We start from the raw sequence: 9,956 nt of genomic DNA on the forward strand, positions 1-9,956 counted from the left end.
TCTCCCAAATAGGTTTGGGAAAAATCTTGGGGCAAGGGCAAAAAACTCCACATTTTGCAACTTGAATAAGTTACCTTTGCTCCTTACAGGAGGATGGAGAATGGTGTGAGTAATTTAGTAGGAAAGGAAGAGGGTGGATGTGTATTAGAGCCACTGGAAAGGGAGAGAAGGTGTTTAGTTAGAAACACTCACAAGAATTAAAAAATAGAAAGATTGGGATATGATGAACACACAGTGGGGTCCTTAAAGAATGAAACTGGTCCTCTCTGGCTTCATGGCATTACCTCATCTCTGATTTCATCCTCCATGGCTTCAGAAGCCTCTCTAGCAGCTTCAGGGTCAATCTCTCCCCTCAGATTCAACTACAAAAAACACTGGAGAACCACAGACCTGCAAATCCATCTTGTATTCACCCATTTTTTTCCCATCCATTGAATTCCAGCACAACCCTGTGCTAAAACTTGCAAAAACCTTGGGCGGGTAGGTGAAGATGCTCTGGTCCATTGAGATGGGTTTCATCTGGTCAGATGTTTACGGATTCCTCCAAGTAAATGGCTGGAGGTGAGTTATTTTAAGGAAATTGTAGAAATTTTTATGAAATTGGGCACCTCATCGTAATGATACTGTCTGGACTAGGGAAGATGAATCTAAAATGGTTTAAAAACTGAATGGTCAGGTGATTTTAATTTGTTGCAGTCTGTCTTAAAGCACAATGGGAGAACATAGAAAAAGGGGATCACAGGATCATTTAGGTTGGAAAAGACCTTGAAGGTCATCAGGTCCAGCACTTAACCCAGCCCTGCCATGAAACAATGTCGCCAGGTGCCACATACATCTACACATCTTTTAAACACCTCCAGGGACAGTGACTCCACCATGTCCATGGGTAGCCTGTTCCAGGGCTGGACCAGCCTTTCAGTGAAGAATTTGTTACTGATGTCCAGTCTAAACCTCTCCTGTTGGAACTTGAGGCCATTTCTCCTCGTCCTGTCACTTGTCACCCAGGAGAAGAGACCAACACTCACCTGCACCCTCATGTCAGGGAGTTGTGGAAAGCCAGAAGGTCCCTCCTGAGTCTCCTTTTCTCCAGGCTGAGCCCCCCCCCAGCTCCCTCACCTGCTCCTGGTGCTCCAGATCTGTCCCCAGCCCCATTCCCTTCTCTGGATATGCTCCAGCCGCTCAATATCTTCCCTGCCATGAGGATTCCACATCCCACACTTGGGTGATGTGTCCCAGTGTCACACTTCACCTATGAGATAGCACTACTGGTTTCTCCCTCTGATTTTGTAATATAGATCCACAAGTTTCTCTTAGGAAATTTTCTCTTTTCTTTTTCATCAGGTGATGTCCCTGTTCAGAGAGCTCCATTTTCCTTCCAGCCAGGAGACAGGACAGACTGAGGCTGAGGAGAGCTGGGGTTGAATATAATTGCCTTTGTTGAGCTAACCTGATGTTTGATCTTTCTCAAATCGCTTGCCCTCTCCATAATTCTGTTTTTCTTCCCTGTCTCCCCCTGGAGTTACTGCTGGGGTTGTAACTCTTTCAAGGGAAGAAATCAGCTCTCTTTATTTTCCTATTTAATTCCACACCTGCGTTTCTCTGGGGCCAATTTATTTGTTGTTTTTTTTCCGAGGCTTTCTCTCCACACAAGTCACTTTGCCTGCCTTGCCCACTAGATGTCATGAAATGCTGTGGATGCTCTCAGAGCTGTGGGTGAAGAGCTGCTTGGTAGCAAATTGCTGGAGTTCCTCCCTGGCCATCTGCTTTTTTGGAGGTAGCCCACTCAGCTGGGAACTGTGAGCAAAAGCATCAGCTGCCGCCAGCACCGTCCTATTTTCAGCTCCAAGGAATCACGACTGTTGGCTGCACTGCCAGGAACAGCAGCTCCTGGCATTTGCTGGGGGTTGGTGGGTACAGGAGAAAACCCAGAAGGAGAAGGGTTTGGCTTCAGCTGACCCACAGTTAGGTATGGACAGCTCTGCAGCTCTTCCCAGTCTTCCTGTTTGCTGCAGGAATAAATTTCCTCTCTTCATTTCCAAGCCACTGGAAGGAGTAGTTGTGCTGGAAGAAGTTGTGCTTGGGATTGGTGGAGGCACTTTCCTGGAAAGGCACTTGGAAAGGAGAAATATGAAGTTTATTGGCTGGAGATGTGACTCATCCAGAGATGCAGGCTCTCCACAGCTTCATATACAAAGGTCTTCAGGGTCTAAGCGTTCCTTAATAGATTTTGGAAACTTTCCTTATTTTTTAGAAATTTCTTTTCATTTTTTCAGAGCTTTCCTTTCACTTTTCTTGCATTCTTCATGTGATTAGTTACCATTTATCTCTTCCATTTTAAAGAACTCTCTTCTGTTAGGACTGGCCTGCAGTCAGCAGGGTTCAAGTGGGGGTGAGAGAGATATTTTTCATTCATTGCTTGACTGGAGAAAAAGTGATTGTTAATGGAAGTGGTTGCTTATTTCCCTATGTTTTATTTATTTCCCTGTGAAAGAAAAGAGAGGGAGAGGATTTCAGCTGGGGGGTTTCCAAGATGGAATTAATCAAGTTGCCCCCAACAGAGGCAACATTTGCTGAGCCGATTTTATGAATATTTAGATATCACCCCACTAAATTCAGGGACAGATTGCCAAGGGACATCCTGTCACCACAACAGGACACTTTTGTCCCTCTCCCTCACACACAGCACTGCTCCAGGTAACCTTGTTCCCATGGAAAAGGTTGGGATGACCCTCTTTCTTCCTGAAGTTCCACATGAAGGTGCCACGTGAGTAAGAAACCTGAGCACATCTTTGCAGAGACTCGTGTTAACAGTTCAGCAAATGTTGGATTTTTCTGAGCAAACAGCTTGTCAGACCCAAATAAGACTTCCACCTTTCCAACATTGGAAGCAAAACCCTCAGGATGTTTTGAAAAGGTCTTTTTTTCCTGCCAACCTCTCCCTGTTGGTGTTCTGGCCTAGTTTGTAAGTTTGATCAGGCCAGACAAGTCCCAGGAGGTGCCAGGGATGTGAATCCCTGGTTTGAGGGTGGAAAAGAGGGTGAGACTTTGTCCATATGGACCAAATCCCTTTTAAAACACTTTGATTCTGGGATTAAGAACATGTGCCAGCTCTTCTATGTGGTCTTCTAGACCTGGGCCTGCAGCTCTAGAGATTCAGCAGCAGAGAAAGTGAAGAGACAAGAACAAAATATGGCAACAAAGATGATGAGGAGACTGGAGCATCTTTGTTATGAGGCCAGGCTAAGAGAGCTGAACATGTTCAGTCTCAAATAAAGTGACTGAGAGGGAACCTTATCAATGTCCAGTGACATCTGCAAGGAGGGGTCATAGGATGGACCAGGCTCTGCTCCATGGGGCCCAGCAATAGGAGGGGAAGAACAGGCAGAATATGATGCCCAGGAAGTTCCACTTGAACATGAAGAAAAACTGTCCTGTGCAGTGCCCAAGCCCTGAACAGATTGTCCAGAGAGGGTGTGGAGTCTCCCTCACGGGCCACATTCCAGAACCATCTGGACATGATCCTGAGCCAGGTGTTCTGGGATCGCCCTGGTTGAGCAGGGAGGTGGCACCAGATGAGCCCACTGTGGTCACTTCCAGCCTGACCCATCCTGTGATTCTCTGAGAAGAGACACCTGTTCTAGAGCAGACAGTGGCCACTGGCAGAAGAAAGGCTCCAAGTCCCTCACTGGGTTCTGCAGAAGTCACATCAAAGCCCCACTGCCTGACAGGTGAGAAAAGCCATAAGCAAATATGTGGAAGGTCAAAGAAGGTCTGAGCTTTGTGGGAAAACACTTGAAACCCCTGTTCCTCTACCTGAAAGTAGCTTTGGAGTCCTCTGCAGAGAGATCCTGCCCTTCTTTGCCCAGAGAAGCTGTGGCTGCCCCATATCTGGAAGTGTCCAAGGCCAGCTTGGATGGGGCTTGGAACAAGCTGGGCTAGTGGAAGGTGTCCCTGCCCATGGCAGGGAGTTGGAACGAGATGATCTTTAAGGTCCCTTCCAACCCAAACCATTCCATGATTCTATGATCCCTGCAGAGTGACAAAACCACCGTGAAGACAGAGCTGGCCAACAGGACCCTGGTGGCCGGGATTATTTGGGGTGACATGTGCCAGCAGCGTGGATGAGCCCATTTGCCCCAAAAGCCGCAGCAATCTCCACAGATTCCACCTGTCCTGCATCCATCCCTGTGCTCCCTGCTGTCATCCTCGTCCTTCCCGAGCCGATTTTCCCTGGTTTTGTGTGCTTCGGAGCCAGGAGAGGGCAGCAATGCTCACGGACAGACACACCGTGCCGCTGCTGTCCCCGCTCCTCTCCGAGGGTCTGGCAGTGACATCCCAGCGCCTCGGTCATGTTCGGATGGACAGCACTGTACACAGGTGCCTCTGGCACTTCAGACTTGAGTAAATCCGTGTACAAAACTAACTTTCTTTCTTTTTTTCTTTTTTTCTTCTTTCTTTCCTTTCTTTCTTTCTTTCTTTCTTTCTTTCTTTCTTTCTTTCTTTCTTTCTTTCTTTCTTTCTTTCTTTCTTTCTTTCTTTCTTTCTTTCTTTCTTTCTTTCTTTCTTTCTTTCTTTCTTTCTTTCTTTCTTTCTTTCTTTCTTTCTTTCTTTCTTTCTTTCTTTCTTTCTTTCTTTCCTTTCATTTGCAAAACGAAACTTCTCCTCTGCATTTTGGTTTGCACAGGCTATGATTTAAAACCCCATCCAGCATCCCAAGGTGTGGCCAAGCAGCCTCTCCCTTTTTTTTCTCATGCAGATGAGACTCTGGATACTTTTAAGCAAGCGGTTTTGATTTAATTGCACTTTTTGATGAGCATTTAAAGCCCTCCATGGCTTAGAAAATTCAGGAAATGAGCACCCTTTCTCCACCAAGCCTCAAGTAATAAATGAAAAATATGAGATTTCTGAAATAGTTTCCCTTAATAAGCATTGATTAGAGTCACAAATCTCTGCTAAGCAGTGGGAGCCTGCATCGAATGTGGACACGTCAAAAAGGTTCCATCTCGAGATAAGAATTTTTTTTTTTGTCCTGAAGGGTTTCAAGCCACATCCCTGGAAGTGTCCAAAAGCCAGGCTGGAAGGGGTTCTTGAGCAACCTGGTCAAGTGGAAAGTGTTCCTGCCATGGCATGGAACCAGATAATCTTGAAGGTCCCTTCCAAACCAAACCATTCTACGAATCCATGAAGATGAAATTGGACAAAGTGTTAGACAATCTCATTAAGGATCCCTTCTCACATGGGAAATGAGAGCTATGGCCTCTTCTGCTTAAAGATCCTATTTGCTGGACTCAGGGTGAGGACATAAAATCCTGGAGACATCCCCCTGGATGGTGACCTTTAGTGAAGGAGGTCTCCTCAAGGTGCCTAACCTTGGAGTGAGGCTCTGCCCTTGTTCTTAGCAGGTGGTGGCTGCCCCAACCCTCCAAAATCTCCTTCTGAGTCCATGACTCATCTGCCATGATGAGCAAACCTCCTTTCCCAAGCCAGAATGAGCCAAAGCACCGTTTGTTTTAACAATAGATAGAGCAAGAGAGATCCACAGGCATGAAACCTGAGCTGTGGAGTTGTGCCAATCCAAAGGCAGGCAAGGTGAGAGGGAAATGGCAAATGCCTCATTGATTTCAAAACTGCTACACGATCCTGCCTGTGAGTCTGTGAAGCTGTTAAAAAATAATAAAAAAAAAGCCTTAAAAGGACGTGGTGTTGATGGGGAGTTGGCAGCTTCCTTTGTGCTGGCTGTTTATTCTCATACAAAGCAATCCAAATGTGGAATGTTTACCCAATGGAAACCCCTCAGTATTGTGTTTCCCCCTTGGAGCGTCGCACAGCTCATTCCTCACCAGCTGGAGCTCTGCAAAACACCTTTCTTACTCACCCGTGGCCACCCACATCCAGATGCCACCAGGCCTGAAGGAGCTCGAGGAACAGGGGTTGACCAGGACATCTTTTAAGCCAACACAGAAGCCCCTGACTTGCCCTCCTGCCTTTTTTCTCCATTTCTGCCTTTAAATTTATAAAAGACACGAGGTACATTGCTTTGGTGGCAGGTTGATACTCAACTCCCAGGAGTTTGATTCCCTTCTCTGGCACTAATGTCTCCCAGGGCAAAGGGTCGTTGTCATTAAGGCCACATCCCTGTGATGGGCAGTGGTGACACATGGCTTTGCATCCATCAAAAGCATCGAGACTGAGAATTTGCAGTGCCAAAATCTCCTCCGTCTTTCTAACATGGCCCATTAGCCAGGGCTCAAGACTAACGACTTCCCATCAGCCAGGAATGTGGGCAGAAGCAGCTGATAATTATAGACATCCTGCAACTCTTCCCTTACAAGCTCAGGAAATTCTTCTGCAGGATAAAGTTAAAAGGGATGCTGAAGTTTTCATCTGTAAGGATACAATTATAAGAGTTCCATGTAAAATCCCCTAAAATGGGGTTTTATAGAGAATCACAGGATGGTTTGAGCTGGAAGGGACCTTGAATGCTCTGAGCCCTCTCCCCCGCTGCCTCTGTAAATATCACCTCTCTTCTCCCGTGAAGACCCTCATGAAGACCCTCACCCCTGTCCAGGGCCATGGATTATTACCACCCAACCTCCTTAAAATATGACAGAATCCAGACTGATTTGGGTTGGAAGAAGCCTTAAAGATCCAGTTCCAACCCCCCAGCATCTGTTGCATAAAGGGTGAAATTTATTTTGCCTGGCTTTCTCTTTCTCAAATATGTTTTGTTAGCCACTCCGGTTCACCCTGGAAGATTTGTTGTTTACCTCAATTTCCCTTTCTCTTGGAATAAAATCTCTTTTTTCAATTGAAACTGAATTTCCTCAGCCCTGTTTCTGGACTCTGCTAAGTCCTGCTGTTCCCCTGTTTCCACCTTCAAAGGGAAGGGATGACCTTGCTCAGATCCTCTCTGGGGAGTTGCACAGAGCTTTGGAGAAGGGGAAAACCTCGTTGCTGCAGCAGCCATCAGCTCATGCATATGCCACTGTCAATTCATCTAAAGTCTCCTGGACAAATTCCAGCACTCTGCAGGGAAGGAAAAAAAACAAAACAAAAAAAACAAACAAACAAACAAACAAAAAGAAAGGAAAAAAAATGAGCTGGCAGAGGTAATGGGATATGCCAGAAATTATTGTATCTCTTTTTTTATTCTGATTCTTGGGGTTCTTTGGGGTTTTTACCTCCTTCATTAAGCTGGTGTTTGGTTTTTGCATTGGTTAGGCCCACCCTAAGCTAATTGTTAACCTCTTAACTAATTGTTAACTTAGTTGTAAGTGAAGATAAGAGAGAACTCTGAGCCTTTTCATGGAATTATTAAATTTGGAAAAGACCTCTGAGATCACCGAGGCCCATCACTAACCCAGCACTGTGTTCACCATCACACCATATCCCTGAGCCACATCCACACACCTTTGAACACTTCCAGGGATTGGTGACCCCAGCACTTCCCTGGACAGATCTTTCCCATGCTTGACCACTAAAGAAATTTGTCCTAATATCCCATCTGAACCGTTCCTGGTGCAATTTTAAGCCGTTTCTTCTTCTCCTATCTCTTTTTACTTGGGAGAAGAGACAGACCGACCCCTACCTGGCTGCATTCTCCTGTCAGTTCCAGGGTTCAGGCTGTTCTTTGCTTCCCAGAGGAGAATCCTGGATGCCCAAGGAAATGCTCCACACACTAAAAGGACACGCTCTATGGGAAACAATTTCCCAGGAATTTCAGGGTGCAGAAAAGCAGATTCCAGGGGTCAGGATGGCCGAGCGGTCTAAGGCGCTGCGTTCAGGTCGCAGTCTCCTCTGGAGGCGTGGGTTCGAATCCCACTCCTGACAACTTCTTTGCTGGCCAGAGCCATCCCACAGGGAATTCTGCTGCTTCTCTGTGCAAGAGACATTCCTGGGAATCTCCCTAGTCTAGTCCAGCCCCCCAGGATTAACACCCACTATTGGTTGTTAGTGTTGGCAGCGTTGAGTGTCCTTCCCACTTATCAACACCTTGGTGCAGGTGGAGTTTTATTTTTTTCCACAGGATCAACCTGGCTCAGGTGGAATTTTGGCTTTTCTGGTGTTTTACAGGCACTGAGGCTGCTGGTGACAAGTGGGTCTCACCTGTCTCAAGAGGAAAACAGTTCTAAGCCATGAGTTTTGAGGCTGATTGAGAACTTTAAATGAGGTTTGAAGGGGAAGGGGATAAAACCAGGCTCCCTGGATGAGCCCAGGGGCACCATGCCAGTGTTGGGATTGAAATCCATCTGCTTGTGGCATGGAAGGCTCTACAGAGGGGCCTGGACAGGCTGGATCAATGGGCTAAGTTAAAAAAAATGAATAAATGTGGCACATTGTGACACGATTCAGTGGCCATGGTGGCATTTGGTCAAAGACTGGATGTGATCATCTTGGAGGTTTTTGCCAAACCTATCAGTTCTGTGGTTCTCAAACTCAGAAATCCTCTTCAAACCTAAACAAGACAACAGTGAAAAGAAAAATAAAAAGCAGCAGCTGCAGCAGTTAAACCCAGAACAATCTTTTTACTGCACCATTTTTCCCCTAATGCATGTGAGGCTTCATAACATTTATGCTGCAAATTCCTTGAGATGATGTCTTTTATTGAGTGTTTTATCCAGCCCTGCAGTGCTTGAGTATTGCTGGTAGTAGAAATATCCTCATCTGTCAGAGCAGGAGCTCTCAGCAATAACTGCTCCACTCATCTTTCGCAAGAATTTTTTGGTCATTGCTTATCACCATTGCAATCAAATCCCAGACCCTGGATTTCTTCCATCTTTCATTTTCAAAACCAGTAGCTAATCCTTGAGGTCCTCGTGTGCCTCCCAGGCAGACAGGGGAGTCCAGCAAACAAAGGTGCATAAGAAGAGCTGGAAAACTGGTTCATCTTGAAAGGCAAAGAAATTGGACCAAATGAATCATCCCATCTTCACTTTCTTAATAAGAACAACGCAGCAGCACTTTCTGCAGTCTCAGGTGTGCACCTTCCTTTAAATATCATTGCCAAAGGACCTTTTCTGCTATGGGGAAGGGGAAAAAATGGTGCAGAGCTGATGTCAGGTGACAGTGATGAATTTCAAGTTTTAAGTTAAAAAAAATAAAGTCTTCCTTTGAGACAGACATTGTGGGAGGAAAGACTTGGCTGCTGCAAGAGCCCAAGTCTGACTGAGAACATAAAACCACAGAAGGTTTTTGTCATGGTCAGAGTTGGCAACTTCACCACTGCCCTGGGCAGCCTGTTTTGATGTTTGACCACTCCTCCAGAGAATATTTTTTTCCTGATATCCAACCTGAACCTCCCCTGGTGCAACTTGAGGCCATCTCCCCTTGTCCTGGCATTAATTGTGTGGGAGAAGATGCCAAGCCTTGTCTCTAATTAGAATATCCGAGTGCAACAGCTTTCTCAAAATCAGACGTTCTGGTGCAATCAGCAATGAGATGCTTTGGGATCAGCTGACTCCTACTGTGGAATGGTGTTGGTTCAGCTCATCAAAATACCAAGCAAGTGTTGGTAAACTGCTGAGGATGGCGCAGAACAACTCTGAGTATTTCAGAAGTCAGGAGGGAGATGAGATTAAAAGGAAACAATGTGTGCAATTTGCCTAATCCCTGACTAAGGGGACCAGAACTGTCCACAGGCATTTGCAAAATGTAAAACCAACAAAGAATGAGAAAGATTGGTTTAGAGAGGAACAAATAGTGTTATTAGGAGCAGTGGGAAGCAAAAGAAAATACAGCCTGAACTGCTTGGAACTTAATGCATTGTTCTGTAGACATTCCTATTATGTAACATTTGTATTAAAAATTTCATCTTTCCAGAAATGTCAGGGGTTTTACAGAATAACTTATGATAATTCATCATCCTTTGTTGTCATTGTTATTTGTAAATAGAAACAACCAAAAAAATAATTCTAGTTTTCAGTGATGGACTTGAAAAGAAACACCATCTGTAGACT

General features: G+C 45.5%; 1 non-coding gene across 1 annotated transcript; it reads left to right on the forward strand.

Annotated features, from left to right (window-relative positions):
• The first annotated feature begins 7,747 nt into the window (after nt 1-7,747).
• TRNAL-CAG (transfer RNA leucine (anticodon CAG)) lies at nt 7,748-7,830 on the forward strand. Its single transcript has one exon. It is a non-coding gene; the product is annotated as a tRNA-Leu (tRNA).
• Nucleotides 7,831-9,956: the final 2,126 nt, after the last annotated feature.

The sequence above is a fragment of the Vidua macroura genome, chromosome 1, assembly GCF_024509145.1.
Source record: "Vidua macroura isolate BioBank_ID:100142 chromosome 1, ASM2450914v1, whole genome shotgun sequence".
NCBI lineage: Eukaryota > Metazoa > Chordata > Aves > Passeriformes > Viduidae > Vidua > Vidua macroura.